Raw genomic sequence first — 8282 nt, forward strand, 5'->3', positions numbered from 1 at the left:
AAATGGGGGTCGATCTGCGCCCGATGAGCGAAAACATTATGCGCCGAAAAACATCGAACTGAGTTCCGACGCAAAAAGGTAATTCTCCATCAAGATAATGCAAGACCACATGTGTCTGTGTTCACTGGCTGGACTCTGTACCTACTGGAATGGGATATTTTGCTACACCCACCATATAGCTCCAAAATCGCTCCTTCGATTTTGGACTTCTACCCGTTTTTCACATCTGCAGCCACACCTTGCTGGTGCTATTTTTCATTTTTCACAGGACATCCGAAATGAGGTTGACCTGTTTTTGGACTCGCGGCCACCAAGTTTCTCGGCCGAAGGCTTTGAAAACTACCAAAACGTTGGCAGAAAATTTACAGATTTAGGGGTGATTACTACCCCCACTGAAGGTACAGTTTTCATGCTTTTTTTTCTAGCATTATTAAGAACCTTCTTCGGCAGAACACTTTCGTTACAAGCTTATTCTCAATTTTGTTCCAGTTAATCTGTCAACAGTTTGTATTGGTAGATATCTGCTGCTTTTAATATTAAAAGATAATGTGAAAAAATAATTTATTTTATATATTTTACGCAGTATTTTGCAACGTGTTCTGCTATTTTTTAAATTCTTTTACGAATTCATTAGTTAGTTCTATGCATGCAAGCTTCCGTAGTATTACAAATGATGCCATACTTCCACAGCCCTCTTAAATTCTTACTATATATAACATGTTTTTGCACGAAGTTTCTTAATTATTGTAATCTTACAAATATTACGTTTCAGTGCTGAAATGCTCTGCATGTTTATGTGAATTTCTAAGATTATTTCTAAAATTTTTCAGGTTCTTTTCTACCAGTAAATTATGTCATGTATTTATATATAATATATATGTTATCAAAGTAACTCAATTTCTTTAGCTAGAGAAAAAAAAATTCTTAGTTTCTGGTTAGGTTATTTGAAATTGCGAAGCACAGAACGGTTATATGCCAAACGGAAGGCGTGCCTTTGCGTAGGACTTTTTGAGGGAAACTGGCTAATATTCACATTAGACATTGGAAAACCACAGAAAAACAACCATGTAAAAGTATTTATTATTTCAAAGATTATAGGAATAGTATAATACACTGGTGTACAAAAATTAAGGACGTAGTCGAAAAATTAGCATACCAGCTGAACGAAGAGGCAGAGCGGACAGAAAGACCAATCAGGAGATTAAGTAAGGTGATGTACGGTAGCACATGCGCAGATATGCAGGTAGACGTAATGGGGGAGTGTCTGAGTAGTATAAAGCATGTTGTCGGTGTAAGATCAGTATTTCTGGCAAAGAGATTGCACGCCGTATAGCAGTTAAAATCACACGAGTTGCTGCCTCAGCGAGAAATGGCGAATAATCAGTCTGTTAGACGACATCTGGATGCTTTTACCCGAGGTCGAATCATTGGGAAGTTGGAGGAAGGCCGCAGTGTGACAAGTGTGGCTGCAGAGTTCGGAATTGCTCACAGCATCGTTTCACGACTTTGGAGACAATTTCAAACTACAGGAACAGCTATCCGAGGGTTTAGTAGTGGTCGTCCAAGAGGAACCACACCCGCAGTCGACCGGTATATTGCCTTACAGGCCAGAAGAAACAGGCGGCAGACAGCGGGAGAAATCGCTAGACACACGACACAGGCGACTGGACGACCGATATCGCGTTTTATCGTGGCCAGAAGACTGCACGGTGGTGGTCGTTTTGCACGACGCCCTGTACGGTGTGTACCTCTAACGCCTGCCCATCGGAGAAGGCGTTCTCTGTGGTGCCGGGAACACCGGAATTGGAGAGACAATGAATGGGGACGAGTACTCTTTACAGATGAGAGCAGATTCAGTCTGAGTAGCGATTCTCATCGCATACTCATCTAGAGAGAGCGGGGAAGCCGCAATCATCCCTCGAACATCATTGAAAGGGACAGGTATGGAGGTGGCGGTGTTCTCGTTTGGGGAGGCATCATGCTTGGTAGTCGTACAGACCTTCACATCTTCGACGCAGGTTCAGTCAACGGGACCCGTTATTGTAACGAGATTCTTCTTCCATATGTGCGTCTTTTTAGAGGCGCTATGGGTCCGCAGTTCCTTTTCATGGACGACAATGCACCATGTTTCGCACAGTAGCTGCCGAACAGCTCTTAGAGAGTGAGGATATTGAACGTATGGATTGGCCGGCACGATCTCCGGATCTCAATCCCATCGAGCATGTATGGGAATTTCTAAGCAGACGTTTGGCAGCTCGTACCTTACCACCAGTAACGATTCCGGAGCTTCGATTGGCGCTGCGAGACGAATGGGCAGCAATGCCTCAACAACTCATTGACACCCTCATTCTCAGCATGGGCAGACGCTGTGAAACCTGCCTAGCAGTCAGGGGAGATCATATCCCCTATTAAAGACCGGATGTTTCTTGCTGGACACCCATCACAGGGATGTTTCGGCCTTCAGTCCCATTGCGCTCCATGCTACTTTTTCAATAAAGCTTCTTTTTATCCCTCTGATTTCTCTTTTAGTAGGTGTTGCTTACATGACTCATGTCCTTACGTATTGGGGATCTTACGGTATTAAATGTGTTGATTTGGAAAGCTTTTGTACAAAGTTATATTGAAAAAACCGTCTCGTCCTTAATTTTTGCACACCAGTGTAATATTAAACTGTTAAATGGGTACATTAAATATTTAAGCGATGAAAATATGATAATGAATGTAAGCAAATTACTTTTCATCGGCTCTTATACACGAAGGAAGTTCAAATATCACCTGTGATAAAATATTTTAATGTTAATCCTGTTCAAAAATGCAAGCTCCTGTTCTATAAGGAATTTGAATTTCCGTTGCAGAAAATTTTATTAAGGTTTTGTTTTTAAAAGTACTGTAAATCGAAATGTATACATGAGACACGCCAAAAAATTTTATTTGAAATAATGATTTTATTTTAGTTAAATTTATTTCACTTCTGCAAATGAGATACTTTATTTTGTTATTAGAAATTTAAAGATTGTACCTAACCATTAGTTTTGCTGTAATGCATCAGTAATGTAATCATTTGCAGAAATAGGCAGTGGAAGGATTGTAACTTCTGCGACCGGGTTTACAGAGCTTATGGGGAAAATTTTGAAAGGAATCTTTCATGAAAGGATTTTAAATATTCATTGTCATAACTTGTGACTTTGCCTGTTATAAATAACTGATTATTTAAAGTGAAGCCTTTGCACCCGCCCAGCAGAATCCAAATTGATACTGAGGGAAAAAAATGACTTCATGGAATTCTTTCTGTTAAAACAGACCTCTTCTTGGCCGTATTCAAGTAAAAAAGTACGCTTATCGGAAATTTGCTCCAGGAAATAATCTCCAGGAATAAGTCAATTCCTGGAGATTCCGTCTATGTACTTGGAAACTCCGGATAATGGCACTGTCTTTTTCTGTAGGACAAACATAACTTTTTACTTTAAAATACATGTTCTTTGACGTGAAAACTTTAACTCCCTTTTAGTTTAGCCAGTACATTTGAAACTGCACTGAGAAGTTATGCTATAAATTCCCCAAGAAAATCCAGTCAATCAGTCAGAATTAGAATCTTTAAGATGGGAAGCCTGGATTTTATTGATACGTGAGCAAATGATTTAAAAATTGAATTTCTGGACAATCTGTGCAATTTTATAACTGGCAGAACAATGAAATGGAAGCACGACACGCGGCAGACGATTATTTTTAACAGCGTGTAGTGAACTCTTAGGCCTATATCACACATGCATTTGTTTCATACGATCAAATGTTTCGGACAATTTTTCTGTCAGTTTATCATAAGTATTGAAAAAAAGACGCGCGATTTTTTCCTTTTAATACTGTACAGGTCCATATTTTCGCGAGGCTTTGATTTTCGCGAGCCCGTCGTAATCGCGGAAATGTAAGCCTCTCGAAATACGTTTTTTTTCCGCCTCAAATAATAATAAAAATTCAGAAATTTTTCACTTACCCAAAATTTAATCATTTTCACAGTTTCAAGCTTTTTCTTGACAACTTTCTTTCTTATAACTATATTTTGAATACTATACAACTATATTTCTCGAATATAAAACAATAAAATTAATAGAAGGCAGCTCATTCACTTAGCATACTATTTATACCAGCTTCTTTGAAGCCATTCAAAATTATCTCATGTTTGTCTTCAATACCGTTAAATACGCGCACCAGCCAAGAAGCGTAAATCGGTTTTAGTCGTAATATTCGCAAGTTCACAGATTCTTTTTCCTCTAGAAATTGAAACACTTTAGAATACCACTCACTTGCCATTTAGACGGGAACGGGGGGGGGACGAACTTTTCGGACAAAAGGAAGTTTCTTAAAATGCTTTATGCAAATGATGTACTTTGAAAATTTTCAACTTTCTCATCTTTACTTAGGTACTTTTGAAATTTTTATACTTTCGGTTCTGTTCATATAAAATTCGCGAAATTTTCAGCTCGCGAAATCACCGATATATTCATTTTCGCGAACATGACGGCCCGCGAAAATAAGGGCCTTTACAGTACTTATCATACGTATTGAAAAAAAAGACGCGCGATTTTTTCCTTCCTTTGGAAACAAATTTTAAGCTGTTATCAGCTATCAGTCAATCATATATCAACTTGGTTGATATATGATTATATCAATATATCAATATATCAATCAGCTATCAACTTGGTTGTAATGCAGAAACAATTTCCCTTTCAGGTAAAAGTGTAGGTTAGGGTGTAAGGATCTTAAGTTTTACTAACGTTTATTTTATTTTAAATCTTTACTATCACTTCTTATTTTTTACTTCCGGCCAGAATTAAAAGCGTTAACTTATTTATGCAAAATTTGTCTGGCGAACGCCAAGTATTTAAGTTGTGGCTTTTTGCCAAGCGAGAGAGAGGAAGGAGTTAGTCGAAGCAGGCCGCTTGCCTTAGAAGTTTTACTCGGTTGCTGTTTGCCTTCCAGGCCAGAGGTTTAATCCTCGTGATAATTTTAAACGTATTGTAGTGTTAACAGTTCTCTGTACTACATACGGCTTCCTTTTAATATCCGGCCAATCTTACACGTAGGCTCTTGTTGATTACTCCAAATTTAAGTTAGAGTTTAGTTATATTTTTATATTCTTACGTTCAGACCACAAGTAGTTGGTCTCTGTATTCCGAAGTACGGAAATTATTGTAAAGAGTGAAAAATAAAGGGTTTTGTATACCCTTCCTGTGTATCTTGTCTACTTCCCACAGTTATTGAACATAGCTTTAGTAAGCTCCCTGTTCCGAGTCAGGTCCTTGCATGTTCCCAAAGAAAGTAAGACGGAACATTGAACCTGATAGTGGCGCCCAACGAAGAAGAATAACCATGGCCGAGTTTCAAGAAAAACTTGTGCTGCCTGCAGAAGCGGCTCAGAATCCAGAAATGCCAGTTGCCGCCCTGGAAGGATTTGGTTACATCGTCCAGACCATGCGCGCTTCGATGAAACCAGAAGCAACATTTAATGGAAACTCACCTGTAACCAGTTTTTTGGAAAAATTGGATGACCACTTAATGCTCTACCCCGTGCACGAGTTTCAAAAAGTTACCTTAGCTACCAGCGCTTTGAGGGGCCAAGCGCTTAACTGGTTCAAATGTATAGGCAGAAGTCTCTTGGGTCAAGCAGGAAGTCCCACCTATACTTACGAGAATTTCAAGACTGCCCTAGTAAAAGCCTTCCCTGTCGTAAGGGATCGTGCGAAATTAGAAACGGAACTTTTCAGCATGTATCAGCAAAGAATCGAAAATCTCTCAAGCTTTATTTTAAGAAAAATTCACGTCTTCAAAGTCTTGTATGGAAATCGTCCGGATCCTGAGATAATTCAAGTGATTTTGCCGAGGTTACTTCCCCAAGTGCAAGACTTTATTGAATTAAGGAATCCGACTACACTGGAAAAATTATTTGAGCTAGCAATCCAGTTTGAAAGTAGAAGAACGGCGGACATTGAAAGAAGACGCCAATATCAGCAACGAAACCAATTTGGTGCGCCAAGACCACAGCACAGTCAAGCACACGGAAGCAAAGCGAATCAGTGGGCAAGGAAACCCGAGCATTCAAAAACAGCCGGCGAACGTCGACAGTTCAATAGCAATCCAGAAAAAAAGTCTCAAGGCCAGTGGAAAAAGAAGGAAAGCATGGAAATGAAAAATGATTTAAACTAAAACGGATTTCTGCTGACGGGAGGGTGCGGAAATCCGAAGGCCAAGAAAACCCCTCTTCCTTCAAGTTAAATACAGTAATGGTGAAAAATTTGACTCTTCCGAAGATTGAAGTGTTGGTGAATAATATCCCAGCCACCGCACTCCTGGATACAGGGGCGCAGTGTTCCTGTGTGGCAGAAGATTTTTTTAGGAAGTATTTTCGTAAATATCGCATATATAATTCGGATAATACGACAGTGTTAGCTGCGCAAGGAGAAAGATGTAAGTGCATAGATAAATTACTGCTATACATCCGTATCAAGGACGAACAAATAAAGGTTATGTTTTTCATAGTAAAGAATCTGCAAGCACATATTATCTTAGGAATAGATTTTCTTTCAGAGGCACAAGCAACGCTGGATTTTAATGAAGCGTCCCTGAAGCTGACGATGAAACCAGTTCGAGAAGAAAATGCTGAACCGCCGATATTAAACCTTGGCCACCTGCCTAATGAAGAGCAACGAAGAATCCGACAAGTGGTAAGTGAATTTGCTTCGTTATTTAGTGATATTCCAGGATTTACTCAGGTCACTAACCATAGTATTGACACCGGAGATTCAATGCCAGTTCGCCACAAAGCATACCGGTATGATAAGAATAAGGAAAAAATTATAGAATGGCATATCACCGATATGCTACGTAAAAAGATCATAACGCCCATCTCAAGTAGTTATGCTAGCCCGGTGGTTTTATGTAAGAAAAATAATGACTATCCTTTGACGCATCCAAAAAGATGGAGATTCGCTATTGATTACCGTAAATTAAACTCCATAACTAAATATCCGGTATATCCGTTACCGATTATAGAAGAAATTCTAAGGAACATAAAATCAACCAAATTTATGACGACTTTAGACTTAACGACTGGTTATTTTCAAATAGGGGTTAGGCCTGAGGACGTGCCTAAGACTGCTTTTATAACCAGTCTGGCACTTATGCATTCCTGCGTATGCCGTTTGGCCTTTCAGGTGCACCGGCAACATTTCAGCGATGTATGGACATTGTGTTAAGGCCTGTTCTTGGAAAGTCCACATTTATCTATTTAGACGATATCATTATTACTAGTGATAATCTCGACCAACATGTACAGGATTTAAGACAGGTGTTTTCTTTATTAAATGAGGCCGGTCTAAAAGTTAATGTCGAAAAGTGCAAATTTGCAGCCCCTGAATTAAAATATTTTGGTTACAAAATATCTCAGAAAGGAATCGAGACAGACGAATCAAAAATAATCGCTGTACAAAAGTAACCGACTCCAAACACCGCGAAGAAGCTCTCTTCTTTTCTAGGACTTTGTTCATATTATAGGTCCTTTATAAAAGATTTTGCAGCTATTGCTGAACCATTGTTAAAATTAAAAAGGAAAAAGGCAAGATTCTCGTGGACGGCCGAAGCCAATAGTGCTTTCGAAAAATTAAAACAAGCATTAACGCAAGCCCCTGTGTTGAAATTTCCTGAAAAGGATGAGAATTTAGAAATTTCAGCGGATGCTTCGCTACCTTCCAGAATCTGCGCTACCTTCCAGGACTGGGCTCAGAAAAGAATGTCCGAATATCACAAAGATGAGTAAAATTTTATGTTACTTTGCAAACTTAAGTTAATCTTTCATTCTTACTGCAAGTGGCAGATTTCAAGAAGTTTTACCTCATGTGAGGTCTTCCTTTATCGCCAAAAAGGCGAGAAATGAGTTGTTACCGATTTTGGTATTATGTTTTTCAATTACTCGCGCGTAAAACTAAAGTTGATGTATAATAGGGATGTGTAAATACTTAAATATTGTAAATGTTATTGTATAAATTTTATTTAAAACATTCTGGCAAGAAAGAAGTTTTAGTCTGAAAGACTTTTTGAAATGTAGTATTTCAATGTAGAAGAATTGGCACTTGCTTTGAAAAGAATAGAAGTTAACAATGTACTACTAATGTATGTTTTAAAATGCGTAAAATTAACGGCATGTTAATATGTTCTTATATACAATGTGAACTGTTATTTTAAATGTTAAGAAATACTGTGATATGGTAAAAGTGAAAGTAATGCCAAAA

Source organism: Stegodyphus dumicola, chromosome 5, assembly GCF_044657685.1.
Source record: "Stegodyphus dumicola isolate Sdum_Otavi_A_Nest chromosome 5, ASM4465768v1".
Classification (NCBI taxonomy): Eukaryota; Metazoa; Arthropoda; class Arachnida; order Araneae; family Eresidae; genus Stegodyphus; species Stegodyphus dumicola.